Consider the following 15,650-nt stretch of genomic DNA (forward strand, 5'->3'; position numbering starts at 1 on the left):
TACAGAAAACCCTAAAGACTCCACACAAAAACTATTAGAACTGATAAATGAATTCAGCAAGGTAATAGGATACAAGATTAATATATAGTAATCAGTGGCATTTCTTTACAATAACAGTGAAATATTAGAAAGAGAAAGTAAAAAAAAAAAATCCTGTTTAAAATTGCATCAAACAAATAGAATACCTAGAAATAATCCTAACCAAGGAGGCAAAAGACTTATATACTGAGAACTATAAAACATTCATAAAGGAAATCAAAGATGATTCAAGGAAATGGAAAGATATCCCATGCTCTTGGATTGCAAGAATTAATATAATTAAAATGACAATTCTGCCCAAAGCAATCAACTGATTTAATGTGATCCTTATCAAATTACCTATGACATCTTTCACAGAACTAGAACAAATAATACTAAAATTTATATAAAACCATAAAAGACCTAGATTTGCCAAAGCAATCCTGAGGAAAAAGAACAAAGCAGGAGGCAAAACCTTCCTGGACTTCAGATAATACTACAAAGCTACAGTAATCAAAACAACATGGTATTGGAAGAAAAACAGACATATTGATCAATGGAACAGAATAGAGTCCAAAAATAAACCCAGATACCTGTGGACAACTAATCTTCAATAAAAGAGGCAAGAATAAACAATAGAGAGAAGAATCTCCTCACCAAGTGGTGTTGGGAAAGCTAGACAGCTCCATGTAAATCAGTGAAGTTAGAACATTCCCTCACACCATATACACAAATAAACTCAAAATGGCTTAAAAACTTAAATATAAGACCTGAGGCCCATAAAAGTCCTGGAAAACAACAAAGGCAAACCATTCTCTAACATAAATTGTACCAATGTTTTCTTAGGTCAGTCTTTCAAGGCAATAGAAATAAATGCAAAATTAACAAATGGGACCAAATCAAACTTACAAGCTTTTGCACAGCAAAGGAAACCATAAACAAAATGAAAAGACAACCTAAGGAATGGAAGAAAATATTGCAAACGATGTGACCAACAAGGGTTTAATTCCCAAAATATGCAAACAACCCATGCAACTCAATAACTAAAAATCAAACAAACCAATTGAAAAAATGGGCAGAAGACCTAAATAGACATTTATCCAAAAAAAGACATACAGAGAGCCAATAGTCACATGAAAAGACACTCAACATCACTAATTATTAGAGAAATGCAAATCAAAACTACAGTGAGGTATCACCTCACACCTGTCAGAATGGCCGTCATTAAAAAGTCTACAAATAACAAATGCTGGAGGGGGTGTGGAGAAAAGGGAACCCTACTACACTTTGGTGAGATTGTAAATTGATGCAGCCACTATGAAAATCAGTATGGAGGTTTCTTAAAAAAATAAAAATAGAATTACCAAATGATCCACAAATCTCACTCCTAGGCATATATCCAGAGAAAACTCTAATTTGAAAAGATAAATGCAGCCCAATGTTCATAGCAGCACTATTTACAATATGTAAGACATGAAAGCAACCTAAATGTCCATTTGACAGATGAATGGATAAAGAAGATTTATATTTATATATATACATATAAAATGGAATACTATTCAGTCATAAAAGAGAATAAAATAATGCCACTTGCAGCAACATAGATGGACCTAGAGATTATCATACTAAGTGAAGTAGGTCAGAAAGAGAAAAACAAATATCATGTAATATCACTTATATGTAGAATCTAAAATATGATACAAATGAACATATTTATAAAACAGAAACAGTCTCACAGACATAGAAAACAAACTTATGGTTACCAAAGGGGAAAGTGGGTTGGGGAGGAATAAATTAGAAGATTGGGATTAGCAGATATAAATTACTATATATAAAATAGATAGGGACTTCCCCGGTGGCACAGTGGCTAAGAATCCGCCTGCCAATGCAGGGGACACGGGTTCAAGCCCTGGTCCCGGAAGATCTCACATGCTGTGGAGCAACTAAGTCTGTGTGCTACAGCTACTGAGCCTGCATGCCACAACTACTGAAGCCCACACGTCTAGAGCCCATGCTCCACAACAAGAGAAGTCACTGCAATAAGAAGCTCATGCACCGCAATGAAGAGTAGCTCCTGCTTGTCACAACTAGAGAAAGCCTGTGCACAGCAACGAAGACCCAACACAGCCAAAAATAAAAAATAAAATAAAATAAAATAGATAAACAACAACGTCTCACTATATTGCACAGGGAACTATATTCAATATACTGTCATAAGCCATAATAGAAAAGAATATGAAAAAGAATATATATATTCAGTCACATATATACATATATGTAACTGAATCACTTTGCTGTTCACCAGAAACTAACATCACATTGTAAATCAACTATACTCCAAAAAAAAAAAAAAAAATGGATCCTCAACGCAATGTGTTGGGGGGGCAGACTTAGGATATAGTCAAGTCCCATACTCCCTGGTGAGTGACCCACAAACAAGAGAATAAGTACAATTGCAGAGGTTCTCCCAAAGGAGTGAGAGACAAAATCCCCACTTCAGGCTCCCCAGACAAAAGGCCCTGCACTGAGAAGATGAGCCCTCAGAGCTCTGAAGGCCAGCAGGGTTTATTTTTTGGGAGTCCCAGAGGGCTGGGGGAAATAGAGACTTCACTATTAAAGGGTGCACACAAAATCTCACATGCTCCAGAACCCAGGGCAGAAACAGTAATTTGATAGAAGCCTGTGTCAGACCTACCTGCTAATCTTGGAGAGTGTTCCAGAGTAGCAGGAGGAAACTGCAGATCATCTTGGGGACATAGACAAAAGTGGTAGCACTTTGGGGGAGCTCCTTCTACCATGTGGACACTGGTTCTGGCAAGTGCCATTTTGGATTCCTACCCCTAGTTAATTAGCCTCAGGACCCAGCCCCACCCTAACCCAATGGTCTGCAGGCTCCAGTGGGGGCCTGGAATGCCTCAGGCCAAGCAACTAACTGGGTGTGGACACAGTGCCACCCACTAGCAGACAAACTTCCTTAAGAGCCCCTGAGCCCACAGTTGCCTCTGGAAATGACCTTACCTGTCAGAAGGCCCATGACATGACTCCACACACAGTGCTGACTTCTAGACCCAAGGCCCCATGAGAAACAGTTCCACCCCCAGTAGGCCCTGGGACCAGCTGGGCCTCATCCCACTCACCAGTGTCCTTTCTCTAGCCTCAGACCAGGTGCATCACCCAGCAGGGAGAAATCAGCTGCCAGAAAACCCCAGCTTCAAGTATGCAGACATGGTCCACCCACCAGTAGGTCAGTCCCTGCCCTGGGACCAGCAGGGCCCTGACCTCACCCACTATCAGGCCAAAATAAACTTCAAGACACCCTGGGCACCATACCCAACTGTGTCAAGAACTGACACCAACCACCAGTGAACTGATACTAGCTCTGGGGCCTCTGGTCAGAGCAACCAGATCCCAGGATATAATTCTGCCTATCAGTAGGCTGCTACTAGCCCTAGGACCTGACTTCACCCACCAGTGGGTAGGCAATAGCCCCAGGGTCTCCTGGATGCTGACTTTGCCCACCAGCAACACAACACTAGCCCAGGGGCTCCCTGGGATTCTGCAGTTGTCTGCCTACTGACCCAGTGTTGCCAACCAGTAGCCAGCATCCTCTGCACAAGGCAGAGACTAGCAACCAACTGGACTGGGGACCAATAAACCTACCAGACTGCCCACATAGTCACCCCGCCACAACAGAAAGACACATGCAGCACTCATAGGGAAAATCCCTAGAGTATATAGCTCAGGTGATGATAGAGAACATGCTGCTGGGACAAACTGAACATCTCCTACTAAAGACCACTTCTCCAAGGTTAGCAAATGTAATGAACCTACCAGATAAATAAAAGTAAAAACATCAACTTAGGCAAAATGAGGTGACAGGGAACATGTTCCAAATGAAGGAACAAGATAAAACCCCAGACAAAGAACAAAGTGAAGTGGAGATAGGCTATCTAACTGAGAAAAAGTTCAGGGTAATAATCACAAAGATGATCAAAGAACTTGGGAGAAGAATGGATAGACAGAGTGAGAAGTTAGAAGTTTTTAACAAAGAGTTAGAAAACAAAGAACAACTAAAGATGAAGAATACAATAACTGAAATGAAAAATACTCTAGAAGGAATCAATAAGAGACTAAATGATACAGAGGAACAGATCAGCAAGCTGGAAGACAGAGTAGTGGAAATCACTGCTGCTGAACAGAAAAAAGAAAAAAGAATGAAAGGAAATGAAGACTGTTTAAGGGACGTCTGGGCAAAATCAAGTACAGTCATAGTCACAATTTTTTTGGACTGAGCTTTTTATTGTTTTCTTCCTCCCTTTTAATTATTCAAGCAATGCAAAAATAGATTCTTTATGTAAAAAATTAAAACAAATTCCAGCAATAGGAAAAAAAGCAAAGGTCCTGAATTCTTTTATCTTCTTAATTCCTTCCCCAGAACTGCCACTGCAGTTGTTTTGTTGTATATTTCTCTAGACCTTTTCCTTTATTTTACAAAAACAAAACAAACACATAAATGCACATACAATCTTAAATATACTGATAGCTTATTTCCTTCTGACCTGCAGAGTCTCTGTTGAAAAGTCAGCTGATAGGCTTATGGGAGTTCCCTTGTGTGTTATTTGTTGCTTTTCCCTTTCTGCTTTTGATATCCTCTCATTATCCTTGATTTTTGCCATTTGAATTACAGCGTGTCTTGGTGTGTTTCTCTTTAGCTTAATCCTGTAAGGGACTCTCTGCATTTCCTGGACTCAGGTGACTATTTCCTTTCCTAGTTAGGGAAGCTTTCAGTAATCATATTCACATTTTAAAAGTCTCAGAAAGAGAAGCGAGAAAGGATGAGAATATATTTGAAGACAAAATAACTGAAAACTCCCCTAATTTAGGAATGGAAATAGTCACCCGAGTCCAGGAAATGCAGAGAGTCCCTTACAGGATTAAACTAAAGAGAAACACACAAAGACACGTTGTAATTAAAATGGCAAAAATTAAGGATAATGAGAGGATATCAAAAGCAGAAAGGGAAAAGCAACAAATAACACACAGGGGAACTCCCATAAGCCTATCAGCTGACTTTTCAACAGAGACTCTGCAGGCCAGAAGGCAGTAACACAATATATTCAAAGTGATGAAAGGGAAAAGCCTACAACCAAGAATACTCTACACAACAAGGCACTCATCCAGATCTGATGGAGAGATCAAAGCTTTACAGATAAGCCAAACTAAAATAGTTCAGCACCAACAAACCAGATTTACAAGAAAGGACGAAGGAACTTCTCTAAGCAAAAAAGAAAAGGCTAGAGCTAGAAACATAAACATCATGAAATTAAAGGCAAACATAGAGTAAAGGTAGAAAATCACCCAAGCAAAAAGGTAGTAGGAAGCTAGTAGGAAGGTTAAAAGACAAAAGTAGTAAAATCATCTATATCCACAATAAGCAGTTAAGGAATACACAAATTAATTAGATGTAAAGTATGATATTAAAAAGAGTAATCATAAGGGGAGGGGAATACAAATGCAGGGTTGTTAAAATGCACTTGAAATTAAGAGATCAGCAAGTTAAAACATCATATAGATAAATAGATATAGATAGATGATAGGTAGATAGATAGATGATAGATAGATAGATTGCTATATATAAACGTCATAGTAACTACATATAAAAAATCTTTAATAGGAACACACACACAAATGAGAAAGAAATCCAAACATAAGACTAAAGATAGGCATTAAATCACAAGAGAGGAGAACAAAAGAAGAAAGGGGAAAAAGACCTACAAAAACAACCCCCAACTAATTAACAAAATGGCAATAAGAACAGATGCATCAATAATTAACTGTAAATGCACTAAAGGTTCCAATAAAAAGACATAGAGTTGTTGAATGGATACAAAAACAAGACGTGTATGTATGCTGCCTGCAAGAGACTCACTTCAGAGTTAAAGAAAAAAAGAGACTAAAATTGAGAGGATAGAAAAGCTTTTCCATGAAAATGAAAATCGAAAACAGCCAGTGGAGCAATACTTATATGAGATAAAATAGACTTTAATATAAAGAGTGTTACAAGAAACAAGGAATGACATTACATAATAATCAAGGGATCAAAGGAAACCATAAACAAGACGAAAAGACAGCCCTCAGTGTGGGAGAAAATATTTGCAAATGAAGCAACTGACAAAGGATTAATCTCCAAAATATACAAGCAGCACATGCAGCTCAATATCAAAAAACCAAACAACGCAATCCAAAAATGAATAGAAGACTTAAATAGATATTTCTCCAAAGATGATATACAGATTGCCAACAAACACATGAAGGAATGCTCAACATCATTAATCATTAGAGAAATGCAAATCAAAACTACAATGAGATATCATCTCACACCAGTCAGAATGGCCATCATCAAAAAATCTACAAACAATAAATGCTGGAGAGGGTGTGGAGAAAAGGGAACCCTCTTGCACTGTTGGTGGGAATGTAAATTGATACAGCCACTATGGAGAATAGTATGGAGGTTACTTAAAAAACTAAAAATAGAACTAACATACGACCCAGCAATCCCACTACTGGGCATATACCCTGAGAAAACCATAATTCAAAAAGAGGCATGCACCAAAATGTTCATTGCAGCTCTATTTACAATAGCCAGGACATGGAAGCAACCTAAGTGTCCCTCATCGGATGAATGGATAAAGAAGATGTGGCACCTATATACAATGGAATATTACTCAGCCATAAAAAGAAACGAAATTGAGTTATTTGTAGTGAGGTGGATGGACTTGGAGTCTGTCATACAGAGTGAAGTAAGTCAGAGAAAAACAAATACCATATGCTAACACATATATATGGAATCTAAAAAAAAAAAAAAAAGTCATGAAGAACCTAGGGGCAAGATGGGAATAAAGACGCAGACCTACCGGAGAATGGACTTGAGGACACGGGGAGGGGTAAGGGTAAGCTGGGACAAAGTGAGAGAGTGGCATGGACAAATACACACTACCAAATGTAAAATAGATAGCTAGTGGGAAGCAGCCGCATAGCACAGGGAGATCAGCTCGGTGCTTTGTGACCACCTAGAGGGGTGGTATAGGGAGGGTGGGAGGGAGGGAAATGCAAGAAGCAAGAGATATAGGGATATATGTATATGTATAACTGATTCACTTTGTTATAAAGCAGAAACTAACACACCACTGTAAAGCAATTATACTCCAATAAAGATGTTAAAAAAATAATAATAATCAAGGGATCAATCCAAGAAGATATAACAATTATAAATCCATATGCATCCAACATAGGAGTACTAACTACATAAAGCAAATATTAACAAACATAAAGGGAGAAATTGAAAGTACCACAATAATAGTAGGGGATCTTAACACCCTATTTATATAACTGGACAGATCATTCAGACAGAAAATAAATAAGCAAGCACTAGCCTTAAATGGCACATTAGACCAGAGGATTTAATAGATACATATATAGAGCATTCCATCTGAAAGTAGATTATACATTCTATTTAAGTGCGTATGGAACATTCTGCAGGGTAGACCACATGCTAGGCCACAAAACAAGCCTCAATAAATTTGAGATAATTGAAATCATGCCAAACATCTTTTCTAACCACAAGACTATGAGACTATAAATCAACTATTAGGAAAAAAACTGCAAAATAAAAAACCAACAAACAGGTGGAGACTAAACTATATGCTACTAACAACCAATGGATCACTGAATAAATCAAAAAAATACCTGAACAATAACACAAACACAATGATCCAAAATCTTTGGGAGGTAGCAAGAACAGTTCTAAGAGGGAAGTTTATAGTGATACAGAATTACCTCAGGAAACAAGAAAAATCTCAAGTAAACAACTTAATCTTAAACCTAAAAGAGCTAGAAAAAGAACAGACAAAGCCAAAAGTTAATGGACGAAAAGAAGTAATAATCAGAACAGAAATAAATGAAATAGAGACTTTAAAAAAAAACAGTAGAAAAGATCAATTAACCTAAAAGATGGTTCTTTGAAAAGGTAAACAAAACTGATAAACTTTTAGCCAGACTCATCAAGAAAAAAGGGAAGAGGGCCCAAATTAATAAAATCAGAAAAGAAAAAGGAGAAATTACAACCAACACAACAGAAATCCAAAGGACAATAAAGACTACTACAATTATATTCCCATAAAATGGACAAATTCCTGAAAACTTACAATATCCTAAGACTGAACCAGGAAGAAATAGAAAATAAGAACACACCAACTACAGTAATGGAATTGAATCAGTAATTAAAAAAAAAAAAAAAAAAAACTCCCAACAAACAAAATTCCAGAACCAGGTAGCTTCACAGGTGAATTCTACCAAACATTTAGAGAAGAGTTAATACCTGTCCTTCTCAAACTATTACAAAAATTTGCAGAGGAAGAAATACTTATGAACTCATTCTATGAGGCTCTCATCACCCTGATACCAAACCAGAAAAAAAAGATATCAAACAAAAAAAGAAAATTACAGGCCAATATTACTAATGAATATAGATGCAAAAATCCTCAGCAAAATACTAGCAAACTGAATCCAACAACACATCAAAAGGATCATACACCATGATCTAATGGGATTTATTCCAGGGATGTAAGGACTTTTCAATATCCACACATCAATCAATGTGATACACTACATTAACAAATTGAATAAAAACCATATGATTGTCTCAATAGATGCAGGAAAACTTTTGACAAAATTCAACACACATTTATGACAAAAACTCTCCAGAAAGTGGGCATAGAGGGAAGATACTTCAACATAATAAAGGCCATATGTGACAAATCCACAGCTAACATACTTAATGGTGAAAAAGTGAAAACATTTCCTGTAAGATCAGGAACAAGACAAGGTTGCCCACTCTTGCCAATTTTATTTAAGATAGTATTGGAAGTCCTAGGCACAGCAATCAAACAGGAAAAGTAAATAAAAGGAATCCGAGTTGGAAAGGAAGAAGTTGAAATGTCACCATTTGCCAATATCATGACACTCTACATAGAAAATCCTAAAGATGACAACCAAAAACTAATAGAGCTCATGAAGGAATTCAGTAAAGTTGCAGGATACAAAATTAATATAGAAAAATCAGTTGCATTGCTATACACTATCAATGAACTATCAGAAAGATCAACTGAGGAAACTACCCCACTTAAAATTGCATCAAAATGAATAAAACACCTAGGAATAAACCAACCCAAGGAGGTAAAAGACCTGTATTCAGAAAACTATAAGACACTGATGAAAGAAATTGAAGACAACACAAATGGAAAGGTATGCCATGTTCATGGATTGGAAGAATTAATATTGTTAAAATGACCGTATCACTCAAGACAATCTATAAATTCAATGCGGTCTCTATCAATATATCAAGAGCATTTTTTTCACAGAACTTGAACTGGTAATACTAAAATTATATGAAAACACAAGTATGCCAAATAGCCAAAACAATCTTGAGAGAGAAAAGAGCTAGGAGAATCACACTCCCTAACTTCAGACTATATTACACAGTTACAGTAATAAAACAGTATGGTATTTAACAAAACATTGTAAACAAACTACACTCCAAAAAAAAAAAAAAAAACAGTATGGTACTGGCACAAAAATAATATGTAGATCACTGGAACAGAATAGAGAGCCCAGAAATAAACCCACACACCTATGATCAATTAATCTATGACAAGGATGCAAGAATATACAATGGGGAAAAGACAGCCTCTTCAATAAGGGGTGCTGGGAATTGGACAGCTACATGTAAAAGAATGAAATCAGAACATTCTCTAACTTCATATATAAAAATTAACTCAAGATGGATTAAAGACATAAACAAGATCAGAAACCCTAAAATTTCAAGAAGAAAACATACACACAATACCTTTTTACATAAGTCATAGCATTATTAGCACTGTTTTTAGACCTGTCTCCTAAAACAAAGGAAATACAAACAAAACTAAATAAATGGAACCTAATTAAACTTAAAAGCTTTTGCACAGCAAAGGAAACCACCAATAAAATGAAAAGCTAACCTACTTAATTGGAGAAAACTTTTACAAATGATATGACCAATAGAGTTAATATCCAAAATATATAAACAGTACATACAACTCCCTCAACATTTTTTAAAAACTCAGTTAAAACTTATGCAGAAGACCTAAATAGACATTTTTCCAAAGACATTCAGATGGCCAACAGGAAGATGAAAACATGTTCAACATTACTAATTATCAGAGAAATGCAAATCAAAAATACAATGAGTTATCACCTCACTCCAGTCAGAATGGCTATCTTTAAAAAGTCGACAGAGCATAAATACTAGAGAGGTTGTGGATAAAAGAGAATGCTTTTACACTGTTGGTAGGAATGCAGATTGGTGCCGCCACTGTCTAAAACAATATAGAGACTTCTCACAAAACTAAAAATAGAACGACTATATGACACAGCAATTCTACTCCTTGGTATATATCTGAAAAAAATACTAATCCATAAAGAGACATGAACCCCAATGTTCATAGCAGCATTACTTACAATAGCTAAGATAAGGAAGCAACCTAAGTTCCTAGCAAGAGATGACTGGATAAAGAAGATGTAATATGTGTACACACACACACACACACACACACACACACACACACACAGTGGAATACTACTCAACCATAACATAGAATGAAATTTTGCGATTTGCAACAACATTGATGGATTGCAGGGTATTATGCTAAGTGAAATAAGTCAGACAGAGAAAGTCAAATACTGTATAATATCACTTACATGTGGAATCAATAAAATACAACAAACAAGTGAATATAACAAAAAAGAAACAGACTCACAGATATAGAGAATAAATAGTGGTTACCATTGGGGAGAAGGAAGAGGGAAGGGTCAAGATAAGGGTAGGGGATTAAGTGTTACAAACTACTATGTATAAAATAAATAAGCTACAAGGATATGTTTTACACCACCGTGAAATACAGCCAATATATTATAATACTATAAATGGAATAAAATCTTTAAAAATTGTGAATCACTATGTTGTACACCCAAAATTTGGATAATATTGTACATCAACTATACCTCAATTTAAAAAATATTTTCTAAAAAAATACTAAACAAATTCCTCACAAAATATTCCAAAAAAAAAATAGAGGATGAAATACTGCCAAATTCAGTCTATGAGGCCACCTACATGATACGAAAATCAGACAAAGATACTACAAAAAAAGAAATTACAGGCCAATACAGCTGATGAATATTGATGCAAAAATACTCAACAAAATATTAGGAAACAAAATTTAACAGTTTATAAAAGGAATATACATCATGATTAAGTGGGATTTATTCTTGTGATATAAGGATGGTCCAATATTTGCAAATCAATCAATATGATACATTAACAAATGAAAGGATAAAAATTAAATGATCATCTCAATAGATATAGAAAACGCTTTTGACAAAATTAGACATCTATTCATGATTAAAAAAAAAACCTCTTCAAGTTGGTATAGAGGGAACACATCTCAACATTATAAAGGCCATTTACAACAAACCAACAGCCAACATCATATTCAGTGGTAAAAAGCTGAAATTCTTCCCACTAAAATTGAGAACAGATGAGAGTGACCACACTCACCACTTCAATTTAACATAGTGTTTGAAATCTAGCCACAGCCATCAGACTAGAAAAAGAAATAAAAGGCAGGCAAATAGGTAGGGAAGAAATAAAATAGTCACTATTTGCTGATGAAATGTTACAATATACAGAAAACTCTGAGTTCTCCACCAAAAAAAAAATCTATTAGACCTAGAAAATGAATTCAGTATTGGTGCAGGATATAAGATTACAAGCATATAAAAATCTGTTGCTTTTCTATATGATAATGAAATATCAGAAAGAGAAAGAAAATAATCCTGCTTAATACTGCACCAAAAAATAAAATACCTAGGAATAAATTTAAAGAGGTGAAAGACCTATACTCTGAAAACTACAAAACATTGATGAAGAAAATTGATGATGATACAAAGAAATGGAAAGATATCCTGCACTCTTAGATTGGAAGAATATTGTTTAAAGGACAGTACTACCCAAAACAATCTCTAGATTTAATGCAAACCCTATAAAATATCTATGACATTTTTCACAGAACTTGAACAAATAATCCTAAAATTTATATGAAAGCACAAAAGATCCTAAATTGCCAAAGCATCTTAGAAAAAAAGAAAAAAGAATGAAGCTGGAGGTATCAGCTCTCTAACTCCAGACTATACTGTACTACAAAGCTACAGTAATCAAAACAGCATAGTACCAGCAGAAAAACAGAGTTATAGAACAATGAAACAGAATGGAGACCCCAGAAATAAACCTACACACTTATGGTCAATTAATCTATAACAAAGTGGTTAAGAATATACAAAGGAAAAGTTATTCTCTTCAATAAGTGGTGTGGGGAACACTGGACAACTACATGTAAAAAAATGAGATTAGAACATTTCTTCACACCGTATATAAAAATAAACTCAAAATGGAGTAAAGACATAAATATAAGACCTGAAACTACAAAATTCTGAGAAGACAACATAGGCAGAATAATCTTTGAAATAAATCATAGCAATATTTTTTGGATAAGTCTCCTAAGGCAAAAGAAATTAAAGCAAAAATATTTCAATGGAACCTAATTAAACTTAAAAGCTTTTGCACACCAAAGGAAACCACCCACAAAATGAAAACACAACCTATTGAAAGGGAGAAAATATATGCAAATGATGTGACCAATAAAGGGTTAATATCCAAAATATATAAACAGTACATACAACTCAATATCAAAACAACATATAACAAGATTGTTAAAAGGCAGAAGACCTGAATAGACATTTTTCCAAAGAAGACAAACAGACGGCCAACAGGTACATGAAGAAATGGTACATTACTAATCATCAGAGAAATGCAAACCAAACCTCACACCTGTAAAATGGCTATCATCAAAATGTCTGCAAATAACAAATGTTGATGAGGATGTGGAGAAAAAGGAACCCTAGTACACTGTTGGTGGGAATATAAATTGGTGTAGCCACTGTGGAAAACAGTATGGAGTTTTCAAACTACTAAAAATAGATCTACTATATTATCCAGCAATTCCACTCCTGGTTATATGTCCAAAGAAAACTAAAACATTAATTTGAAAAGATACATACACCCCAATGTTTATAGCAGCATTATTGACAATAGATAAGATATGGAAGCAAACTAAGTGGCTATCGACAGATGAATGGATAAAGAAGATGTGGTATATATATACACACACACACACAATGGAACATTATTCAGCCATTAAAAAAGAATGAGGATCTTGGGAGATGCAGGCACCTAGCACAGGAGTCCTGGGATGAGAAACAGGAGACAAAATGGCACGTGGACAAGGATGGTGCTGAGTGACATTGAGGTGACTGCAGTGGTGCAACAGTGAGAAATGGTTGAGGTGAGCAGGTCTTTTGAAGTTCCAGCTAGCAAGGCTTCTGACATCTTTGCCTGGTCTTGGTGCTCTGGCCTGATGTCAGGCCTGAGCCTCTGAGGTGGGAGAGCCAATTTCAGGACATTGGACCACCAGAGACCTCTGGGCCCCACGTAATATCAATCAGTGAGAGATCTCCCAGAGATATCCGTCTCAACGTTAAGACCTAGCTCTACCCAACTGCCAGCAAGCTCCAGTGCTGGACACCCCATATCAAACAACTAGCAAGACAGGAACACACCCCACACATTAGCAGAGAGGCTGCCTAAAATCATAATAAGTTCACACCCCAAAACACACCACCAGACGCGACCCTTGTCTTGAAAAGACAAGATCCAGCATCATGCACAGGAATACAAGCACCAGTCCCCAACACCAGGAAGCCTACACAACCCACTGAAGCAACCTTAGCCACTGGGGGCAGACAACAGTAATAAGAGGAACTACAAACCTACAGCCTGTGAAAAGGAGACCCCAACACAGTAAGTTAAACAAAATGAGAAGACAAAGAAATATGCAGCAGATGAAGGAGTAAGGTAAAAACCCACCAGACCAAACAAATGAAGAGGAAATAGGCAGTCTACCTGAAAAAGAATTCAGAGTAATGATAGTAAAGAAAATGGAAAATCACGGAAAGAGAATGGAGAAAATACAAGAAACGTTTAACAAGAACCTAGAACAACTAAAGAGCAAACGCACAATGATGAACAACACAATAAATGAAATTAAAAATTCTCTACCCCGGAGAGAAGATGGCGGAAGAGTACGACGCGGAGATCACCTTCCTTCCCACAGATACAGTAGAAATACATCTACACGGGGAACTGCTCCTACAGAACACCCACTGAACGCTGGCAGAAAACGTCAGACCTCCCAAAAGGCGAGAAACTCCCCACGTACTTGGGTAGGGCAAAAGAAAAAAGAAATAACAGAGACAAAAGAATAGGGTTGGGACCTGCACCAGTGGGAGGGAGCTGTGAAGGAGGAAAGGTTTCCACACACTAGGAAGCCCCTTCGTGGGCAGAGGCTGCGGGTGGCAGAGGGGGGAGCTTCGGAGCCACAGAGGAGAGCGCAGCAACAGGGGTGCGGAGGGTAAAGCGGAGAGACTCCCACACAGAGGTGCGGCGCTGATCAGCACTCACCAGCCCGAGAGGCTTGTCTGCTCAGCCGCCAGGGCGGGCGGGGCTGGGAGCTGAGGCTCGGGCTTCGGGCGGACCGCAGGGAGAGGACTGGGGTTGGCAGCATGAACACAGCCTGAAGGGGTTAGTGCACCACAGCTAGCTGGGAGGGAGTCCGGGAAAAAGTCTGCAGCTGCCGAAGATGCAAGAGACTTTTTCTTCCCTCTTTGTTTCTTGGTGCATGAGGAGAGGGGATTCAGAGCGCTGCCTAAACGAGATCCAGAGACGGGCACGAGCCACGGCTATCAGCACGTATCCCACAGCAACAGGGGCACAGAGGAAAAAAAGGAGAGATTCCCGCACAGTGGCTTGGCGCCGAGCAGCACTCAGCAGCCCAAGAGGCTTGTCTGCTCACCTGCCAGGGCGGGGGCGGGGCTGGGAGATGAGGCTCGGGCTTCGGTCAGATCACAGGGAGAGGACTGGGGTTGGCGGCATGAACACAGCCTGAAGGGGTTAGCGCACCACAGCTGGCTGGGAGGGAGACCGGGAAAATATCTGCAGCTGCCGAAGAGGCAAGAGTCTTTTTCTTGCCTCTTTGTTTCGCGGCACGCAAGGAGAGGGGATTCAGAGCGCTGCCTAAACAAACTCCAGAGATGGGCGTGAGCCGTGGCGATCAGCGTGGGCCCCAGAGACGGGTGTGAGACGCTAAGGCTGCTGCTGCCACCACCAAAAAGCCTGTGTGTGAGCACAGGTCACTCTCCACACTGCCCCTCCCGGGAGCCGGTGCAGCCCGCCACTGCCAGGGTCCTGTGATCCAGGGACAACTTTTCCAGGAGAACGCACAGTGCACCTCAGGCTGGTGCAACATCATGCCGGCCTCTGCCGCTGCAGGTTCGCCCCGCCTCCTCTGTACCCCTCCCTCCCCCCGGCCTGAGTGAGCCAGAGCCCCCGAAGCAGCTGCTCCTTTAACCCCGTTCGGTCTGGG

Source organism: Balaenoptera borealis (assembly GCF_965194805.1).
Source record: "Balaenoptera borealis genome assembly, chromosome: 3".
Taxonomy (NCBI): Eukaryota; Metazoa; Chordata; class Mammalia; order Artiodactyla; family Balaenopteridae; genus Balaenoptera; species Balaenoptera borealis.